The sequence below is a fragment of the Odontesthes bonariensis genome, chromosome 20, assembly GCF_027942865.1.
Source record: "Odontesthes bonariensis isolate fOdoBon6 chromosome 20, fOdoBon6.hap1, whole genome shotgun sequence".
NCBI lineage: Eukaryota > Metazoa > Chordata > Actinopteri > Atheriniformes > Atherinopsidae > Odontesthes > Odontesthes bonariensis.
This window is the reverse complement of record NC_134525.1, coordinates 5,383,777-5,394,133: the sequence shown is the minus strand read 5'-3', so window position 1 is coordinate 5,394,133 and position 10,357 is coordinate 5,383,777.

Sequence of the window (10,357 nt, the reverse complement as noted above, 5' to 3'; positions counted from 1 at the left end):
TACGGGCACTTGATGGTATCCTCTGATCAGGTCCACCTTCGAAAACATGACCTTACCAGCCAGGTGCGCTGAAAAATCCTGGATGTGCGGCACTGGGTAGCGGTCAGGGGTTGTCGCGTCGTTGAGCCGTCGGTAGTCCCCGCAAGGACGCCAGCCCCCCCCTGGTTTGGGGACGAGGTGTAGGGGAGAGGCCCAAGGACTGTTGGAGCATCGAACAATCCCCAGGCGCTCCATGGACTCGAACTCTGTCTTGGCTACGGCAAGCTTGTTCGGCTCGAGGCGTCGAGCGCGGGCGTACACAGGTGGGCCAGTGGTGTCGATGTGGTGCTCTACACCGTGCTTGGCTGTAGAAGAGGAGAAAGTGGGCTGGGTGAGTGCTGGAAACTCGGCGAGCAGCCGTTGGAAACTGTCCGTGACAGAGAGCAGGCTGGAGAGGTGTTCTGCACCAGAGTCGCTGAGCGCGCAGGCATAAGAACAGAAAGTGACTGCGTCGATCAAGCGCTGATTTTTAACGTCCACTAACAGTCCAAATGCACACAAAAAATCTGATCCTAAGAGGGGAACAGCGACTTTGGCAGTCACAAAGTCCCAGCCGAAGCATTGGCCGTCAAAACACAGTTCAACATGCCTTGTGCCGTATGTACGGATAGGGCTTCCATTGGCGGCTTCCATGGGGGGGCCGTGGGTGTCAGCCACCACGTCCACCTGTGAAGCAGGAAGTAGACTCCGCTGTGCCCCTGTGTCGCAGAGGAATCTCCGGCCGGAGATGGAGTCGTGGATGAAGAGCAGCCCGCCGGCATGGCCGACGCTCACGGCCACTAGTGAGCGCCGGCCTTGGCGTTTCCCGCTCCACTGAAGCTGCATGGAGAGCGGCATCGTTTGGCCTTGGGGCCAAACCTGGCATGGTAGTAGCACACACCTGAAGACTGCTGCCGACGCGGGGCTGCTGCTGCGATGAGCATGTGATCATCGTATATTTCTGAGACAGCAACAGCACCAGCAGGAAGAAGGGCAGCTGCGCAGGGCTGTTGACTAGCCAGGAAACACTTGTCAGCCTCAGCAGCCAGTTCTCTACAATCAGTGCTGGCAGTGTTGGCCAAAGCAGCTCTCACATGAGCAGGCAGTTGGCGCAGGAAAAGGTGGAGGAAAAGGAAATCTGGCTTGTTGTCACCGAGCAGATCGAGCATTCGGTCCATTAGCTCTGAGGGCTTGCTGTCACTGAGCCCTTGAAGAGAGAAAAGCCTGCTAGCCCTCTCTGTGTCAGATAGTTCGAATGTTTTCAGTAAGTATTCTTTCAGAGTTTCATACTTTCTCATCAGAGGAGGACATTTAAGAAGGCTCACTACTCTCGATGCCGTAGAACTTCCGAGAGCAGATACCACATAGTAGTATTTCGTTTCGTCGGCCGTTATCTGACGCAAGGCAAACTGTGCTTCAGTCTGAGCGAACCAGGCAGAAGAAGACGATTCCCAGAATTCGGGGAGCTTGAGAGACACAGCGTTTGCGGTCATGGCGATCTGGATACGTCCAGTAAACAAACGTCGGGGTCACCAGTGTGGAAGTTGCCTTTAGGCGAAAAGATGAGCCGAAAACTTCTCACATTAAGACTCTGTGAGTCGCGTTTATTAACTGACAAAAACTCACAGTTCCAACTGACAAAAACTGACAGTTCCAACTGACAAAAACTGACAGTTCCAACTGACAAAAACTGACAGTTCCAACTGACAGCTCGCGCATCAACAGAACAGCTGTTATCATGAAACGTCACCGGATCTCTTAAAGAGACCGCAACTATTAAATGCATCATAACATTAAAGACGATGAACCAACAACATAACAGATAACAGAACACATATAAGAAAGTGAATTATGCCGTCAGTGTTGAGAGCACTACACTGTTTCCCTTCCTTAAGAACGGCTTCTTGACAGCCACCCTTCCATGGAGCCCATTTCTGATGAGGCTTGGGCCAACAGCAGATGGATCAGCTGAAGGTCCAGATGCATCTCTCAGCTCCTGTGTCAGGTCTTTGCTGGATGTTTTCCTCTTTCTTAAGGACATCACTTTCAGATCCTGTTCACCTGCTGTAGATAGTTCTTTAGGCCTGACACTTCTTCTTTTGTCCTCCACTTGTCCAGTTTCCTCAAATGTTTTAAGGACACACTGCACACCATGCTGAGATATGCCAAGTTTCCAGCTAACAGCTCTTTGGGAATCACCTTGTTGCTGCAGAAATCCTGTTTTCTGTCTGTCACACTGTTATCTTTGCTGTTTTTCATAGATGAAACTAAAGAAATGGGAATAAATGATGTGTCTTTGTGACAGGCTGCTGGGAACAAAGTGCCTAAAGATATGATTTAAAATGCACCGATATGCACTCAGGAGGAAAACAAAACACTCACAAGGGCAGAGAAACTGTGTCATCAGGTTAGAACATTGTTACACTGCTATGTTTTCAAAGAGTAAAGAGTTGTTCGTTTAACTGTATTCTCACCTGAGTTCCTCTTATGGAGTTGTCTTCATCTGTCGGATTTTCAGGGTTTCCTTGTATTTCTATTTATATTCACACGTTTCGATAATTTACTGCAACTATTGCCTGTTTTTCTGGAAAATATATCATGAAATGAATGGTGGCTTAAGATTTTTGCACAGTACTGTACATGTCTCAAAGAATTATAACATGCATCAGACCTAAAAGGACTTTGATAGTAGATATTAGGCAGAAAAGAGCTGCACATTCTCACACAAGAAGCTGGAATTTGCCGATGTTTTGCATTCACTTTGTAGTTTAAAGGGATTCATTGATCAATAAAACTGCTGATGAACTATTTTCTGCCCACTTTCATCTTAAGTGTTACATATGGAGGCCCAGCTGTGGAAAACAGCTGAAGTGACACATTAAATAAATTCCCAAAAATCCCAGGCATGACTGACAACCTGCTCTGAGGAAAGATTTCCAACTAGCAACGCTCTCATGGCCAAAAGTCCGAATTAAGACTTCACTTAACAGGCATGTCTGCGGTCCTTGACCCCCCTCCTGAATGACTAGTTTACACTAATGTTTAAAGAAAAGGAAACAAGGAGAAAAAATGAAAAAACATGTTTCAGTAATTAAATCGAGGCGACAGGAGAAATGAGGAGAATCTGAGAGTAAACAAGCTAAGGGATGTGATTAAGACCTTGAAGTGCGATTGTTCATGAGGTGTTGTCAGTGTCGGGGAGGGATTTCCAGGATGAGATGGAGGAAGGAAGCTGGCTCGGGCTCTACTTAAAGTGAACAATACTCAAGTTAAAAAACAGCACAAAGCTGAGCGGAGGAGGAGAGTACTTGCTGTTGATAACCTGAACCATCTGTTGTTTACACTCCATCGTTACCTTGCGGGCATCCTCTGTGAAGAAAATGAGCCGGGCTCGTATTAAAACCCTGTTTTTCTTCCTTTACCGTCCCCTGATGAGCACTTGAAATCTGTTTTGAGCTTTGCAAAAACTTGTTTCTCACATAAGATGTGCAGACTTGTGGAGAGCTGGGCGTCTCTCTGAGGAAAAAACTGAAAGGATCCATTTGGCCATCTGCCCACATTGTGGCAGAGGTCACCGGGAGAGTAAAGCCTCTGCTGTTGACTTCCACGTGTTTGGCGTCGGATGGCTTTCCACAATGGACGGAGGAAGTAAAGAAGCAGGAGCGGCGTGATGATGGTTGCTTCCTGAGCAGGAAGCTGCGTTAAAGCAGATAAATATCAGAGTGTTCTGACTCCTGAGTGCATGCATTTACAAATCAAGTGCACAGGGTTTGTTTTTTACCCTGTAACCAAGTAACCCAGTTTAAGGTTGATATACAAAACAACATAAATACTTTAGAGTAACCTGGATAAGAGTTAAAGGGAAAATAACCCTTTAAACCAATTCTTCAAGGACAATAACATAAAGTTAAGGTTTTGGATGGCTCAATTTATCCTGAATTAGTCATGTAGGGTTAAGATTAGGGTTAAATCAACATATCAATACACAAAGATATATATATTACATAAATCCACTGATAGAACAATCCTCATGATAAAGTAACAGCAAAGAGGCAATTTTCTGCATTGAGAACTTTTCCTTTTTAAATTTTTGGTACATTTTCTTGGTCATAGACACACACGTTCTAAATAATATCTTAATAACACTCTAGTATCAGAAAAACTTCCCCATTATTGTGTTTTTCTGGTCTGATCTCAGTAAATTGTTAAACCGGCACCAAACAAATCGTGCCAGCCAGCACAGCTTTCGAAATGTTGCTGTACATTCTCAGTAATAAGTAATATCATGATCTGATAATCCAGCCGTTTTATGGGTTGTTTGGTCAGTCAGTACGATTACATGCACACATAAGTGGGGCTATGGTTACAGCTTAAATTGGACATTTAATTTGACCACCGTCCTAGTCCCAGTGTACATGCACGGGAGATTAATCGAGTTATTTTTTGGAAATATCATGGGGGAACTAAGCTAACAACGACTGAGAGCAGGGACCAAAGAACAGCAAATTTACGCCATTGAAAACAACTCAAACCTCAAAAGATGTTATCGTGGTTCAGCAAACTATATTGAAGGTCCAGCTCTCTTTCAAACAGTTTCTACAGAAGACTTCTGTGAAACAAGGTAGAACGTACAACAAAACTTGGTGAAGGTTTTTCCAGCTTTCGAGTCCTATGAAAAAGAAAATTCCTCCTCTGTCAATTATTAGGTTTTATGTATCAAGACATCATTTAAAAAAATTCTCTAGTCCGGTGAATGAGAACTGAAATATTCTATTGCTGCTAGTGCTGCTAATCAAATACACCTGATTAACTGATTATCGGTAAATGTGAGCACCTGTATAAAAGCAGAGGTTTTATTAGTTTTCTGGTCTGGAGCATTCAGGTGTGTGTTAACACGATGCCAAGGAGGAACGACATCAGCAATGATCTTAGAGAAGCTGCCCATCAATCTGGTAAGGGTTATAAGGACATTTCCAAACTATTTGGAGTCCATCCAGAACAGCTGTCAATCTTCCCAGGAGTGGACGTCCCAGCAAGTTCACCCCAAGGTCAAAAACCCAAGAGCTACATCTAAGACTCTGCAGGCCTCAGTCAGCATGTTAAATGTTAAAGTTCATGACAGTACAATTAGAAACAGACTGAACAAGTATGGCTTGTTTGGAAGGGTTGCAGGAGAAAGCCTCTTCTCTCTAAAAAGAACATGGCAGCACAAAGCTGCATCTGAACAAACCACAAGACTTCTGGAACAATGTCCTTTGGACAGACCAGACCCAAATGGAGATGTTTGCTCATGATCCATGGTCCAGAATACATGAATGACATGCTAGCAGAGTATAAACCCAGCAGAGCTCTGAGATCTGCTGACTCAGGTCAGAGAGTGGAGCCCAGAGTTCAAACTGGGGCCCGGTGAAGCAGCTTTTAGCTGTTATGCTGCACACAACTGGAACAAACTACCAGCAGAACTGAAATCAGCCCCAACTGTAAGCACTTTTAAATCCAGGTTAAAAACATTTCTCTTTCCGTGTGCTTATGGTTGAGTTTATATCTTTCTTTTCCCCCTCTTCTTTGATTGCTTTTAACTGTGTTTTTAATTTTTATTCTATTTTTTTTCTCTTTAAATTGCTGCTTTATGCAGTTCTTTTAAATGCCTTGTCTTTATGTAAAGCACATTGAGTTCCCTGTGGTATGAAATGCGCTATATAAATAAAGATGCCTTGCCTCATGATGCACAGCAGCACGTTTGGAGGAAACCAAACACAGCATATCAGCACAAACACCTCACACCAGCTGTCAAGCACGGTGGTGGAGGGCTGATGATCTGGGCTGGTTCTGCAGCCACAGGACCTGGGCACCCTGCAGCCATTGAGTCCACCATGAACTCCTCTGGATACCAAAGTGTTCTAGAGTCAAATTTGAGGCCATCTGTCCGACAGCTGAAGCTGGGCTGAAACTGGCTCATCAACAGGACAAAGATCCCAAACACAGCAGCAGATCTACAGCAGAATGTCTGAAAAAGAAAAGAATCAAGGTGTTGCAATGGTCCAGTCAAAGTCCAGACCTCAACCTGACTGAGATGCTGTGGTGGGACCGTAAGAGAGCTGTGCAGAAACCAAAGCTGCAAAGCTCAATGAGCTGAAGCAGCGCTGGAAAGAAGAGTGGGTCACACTGCATCTGTGTTTTGTCTCAGTTTTATGTGTTGTTTTATAATCAGGTTACATCTACCTCATTTTAAGACCTGATAAGGACCAGATAATCTTTTTTTAACTAAGTCTTATCATGTAAAGTCTTGATAGTGTACTTTCTTTTTCACAACTGCATGTTAGAGTCGCCTTAATTTTAAGACTTACTCAGGAAGAGACCAAAGGGCATGATGAAAGTTTTGTAAAGTTAAAGCTAAAATGTGACGAGTATTCCAGTTTCTGAAATTATTCTAAATATTGCGGGTTTCACACCCAGTGTGAGTTTAAAAGAGGGTGGTGATGAGGGTCGTCATGAATAAAACATTAAAACAATCCAGAAATTATGCAGTCAAAGGTGTTGGGCTGACTCATTCCTTTGCTGCCATTGAAATCAAGTGGGCTGGTGATCAATTTCCCTAACAGTTGGTGTCATTTTTAATTAAATTTGGAACAAAACCTGTTCATTACTTTGCTTTTAATTTCCCTGACTACTTCAATTTCCATTTTAGTACACTCTGGTCTACTAGAGGGAGTTAAATTCAACTTCAGAGGAATGTTTTCAGAGACTTCTCCTTTAAGGGTCCTCAATCAGGCTTTTCACAGGACAGATAGCATGAATTCATCATCAGCATCTGACTGTGCTTGATGTCAAAATGCAAATGAGCCCCTTTGTAGACTGAAAACGCACCAAACATCAGTTATTAAGGGTCCTAGGGAAAGTAGAGCTGTCTCACACAAGCAGACTAATCAACCTGTCATTATCCACACCTGCGCTCCAGAGCAACAGAATTGATTCCCTCTTGTCGGGTCATTTTTCTGAGGCTGTCATCTTTCAGGCTGTTTGATTGTCTGCAGCTGCTCTTAGATTAATTAAAACTCTGATGATGGTTGAGGATTTGTTAATTAACATTAAAACGGCATCACAATGTGACACCCTCAAACTAAGGCTGTTTAAGCCAGAGTTGTTATTCTCTTCCCTAAAACTGGTCAGATTTTGAGGGTCTAAGCGCCGAAGTTTTACACAATACTGTAACACAGTATGCACTGTACCTTGAGAATTAATGGCAACCTCTTGCTGCTGTAAAAGTCTGTAACTCGAGCAGCTCCCCACCGTGACAGCTTCACACTTCCTCGTCTTATTAAACAAGTTTTCATTCTCGAAAAACATGTACATCTCTGCTTGAGCCAACTCAGAACTTTGTCCTCTAATCCTTTGAAATATTTAACTTTTCCGTTGCCTGAGATAATGCAGGAGTGTTCACTGAAAAATTGATATTGCTTTTATTCACTCTGTTGCACACTGTCACCCAACACTGCCTCCAACAAATGGGAACCATGACTTTTTTTTCTTTTTTTTTCAGCATGAAGAAACTAAGTCTGATCTGCTGCCGGGCTTAAACGGATGACAGTCCCTGCTCGGCTTATGCCGAGCATCCTTGATACGTCCTCAAGAGCGCTCACGTAATACAGTGACACAAAATAGTTCCTGTGACAAACATTAACTGTAACACTGTGTGCCAGAGATATGACAAAGCTGGAATTTCTTTCCCATACAGAAAAATGCAAATAAACCAATGCCTGGGTGAGGATTAGAAACCTGTCATGATGTACATTCTACTTTCAGCATGTTATTGTGAAATTACCTCCAGATTCTTTATTAACCCCTTTGTGTCGTGGCTGTTTAGGGACAATTTTTATCAGATTTTTTCTCCATGTGAGGCTCAGTTAAATTGCATATTTTCCAATAAAGATGATGAGTTTTAAACTAATAATCATAGGCGATCTGAATCCAGTGTAAATGTAACTAAAGAGGTTTAGTTTATTTCTTTTCCGTATTTTCATCTCAGCTTTCTGTGAGCCAGAAAAAGGGCATTTTAAAGTGGAACATCATTAACTGTGTCTGTCTTAAAGCAAGCCATGATATTTTCTGATTAATTTTAATACCTACAAGTAACTAAACAGTCTTCAATGCTGGAATCTAACTGATAACTTATCAATGGCAACGCCTAACAATTCATTCTTAATGTCTAAAACTAACTGACAGCATTTTAATGCAGATCCACAACAAAATACTTTTCACTGCCTCAACCTAACACATTTCTTTTTAAAGCCTTCATGTAACTGGTTACCATTAAATCCCTGAACCTAACTTATTGCTTTTTAATGCCTACAACTACCCACAAGGTCTTCAATGCTCAAAAACTAAATGATTAGTTATTAATGCCTAAACCACACACACGCTCACACTCACTCCTAAGCACAATTTTAGAGACACCAATTAACCTAACGTGCATGTTTTTGGACAGTGGGAGGAAGCCGGAGTGGTTTTTAATACATAAACCTAAATTTTCTTAAAGTGTGAATGTTACACATAGTAAAGAATGTTATATTCAGGTCAATATGCCCTTCTGCTGTTGCTTCTTTGATGAGGAATGTTCTGGACAGTATGTATCAGGACAATTAGCTTTGGGTTGTTAATGTATAAAATATAAAATGCATTTGCATAAAAAACACATATTTGTCTGCTATCATGTTGAGAGTATTAATAAATATCTATTTAAGGTGCATTTAGAACATACTAAAATATACATTAAAACATGTATTTTGTGATTAATCCCGATTTAACTATGGATTAATCTATTAGCCCTAATATTCACACATGTGAAATCAATGGTCAAATAAAAGACATTTGTGTAATTCATTTAAAATCTTATGCCTCTTTCTCTATTTGTAGTTAAATTTCAATGGTAACCTTTCTTTTTTCTTTTTTTAACAGGCTAACAATAATAATAATGATTTTTTTTTGTGAACATATTATATTCTGGTTCCACACGTCTGGAAAGCTCCTGTTTTCTCAATGCTTGTGGTAACATGAGTTCGCTAATGAATGTCAACAGAGTAGAGGGCACTTGTGGGTCCTGATTGACATGCCAACGCACCAGCAGAGCATTCTGGGATTTGTAGTTTTAGCGGCGCATGTGCTGTCTACCAGCTCCAGTCGGCATTTGGTATTATTTTGCGGGCCAAATATAATTACACGAGTTTGGGGCCCGAGTTTGACATCTATGCTCGAAATCATGCAAACCTTTTTAAAAATGCAAAATAAATGGAAAATAATTCTAGAAATCATTAAGCAGCCTGAAATTGGAAGCTTAAAAGCATGTCAACTAAACAATAACTGATACGCTTGTAGATTGAAAGCCTTCCGTGGTCATTAAAGTAAAGTGTGTTGAGGTAAGACGGTTGTAGCAGTGCAGTCATTAAGGTGGTTGAGGTCTTCTGCTGCAGCAAAGCTGACTGCAATTGACCCCTGGGGAGCGTTAATTACCTCTGTGACACTATATCAATAAATACTGGAGGTGAAAAGAGATTCCTGTGGGTAAACAAAGGGAGGCTGCACTCCACTAGGTTTACTCAACCATACCATATGGTATTTTTTCTTAATAAAGCAACAGGGAATACGCATTTGATCTTAGTGGGGACTTGGAATTTTGTGAATTAAAGATAAAAAAAAAAGACTTGCTTGTTTAGACTCAGAGCTTTTGCTTTAATAGTTCACCAAAAACAGCTGCTGCTTGGGATGTCAGAGGCGACACAAGCAGGAAACTACAACAGGGACTTTACAGCATTTTTACAAACACACAAGCACAGAAATGACAAGCCTCACTCTATGCTTCTCTTAGTTAAATCATCTGAGAAAATAAATCAATAAATGTAAGGCAAAAACTCTATCGCACAGGGCAGTTTCTGATTTGAAAAACAACTAAACAATGAACGAAAAGAGTCACAAACATGACTATTTTTTCCATTATACAAATGTAACATGGCTAAAAATAACGTTATAGTAGGGGCGAAACCTTCTCCGTTCCTTAATTTATGCCACAAAATGCCATTTATGCATTTTCCAGTGTTTTCCTAGAAATGAATGAGTCAATTAACAGAAGTTTTAAGCCCAGCAACATTGCATGAAAACCCTTAATCCCGTAAATGGAATGGAATCGTTGCAGCACCATTTATCCTGAGTGTTATGAACCGTCTTACTGGTTTGAATTTGAAGTCCTAGGAAACAAAAAATATATCCTTGTTATTAAACATGATGTTCAGATTTCGAGCCACACTGTTTTTAGATTGTTCAAATAGAACGTGGCTTCACAACAACT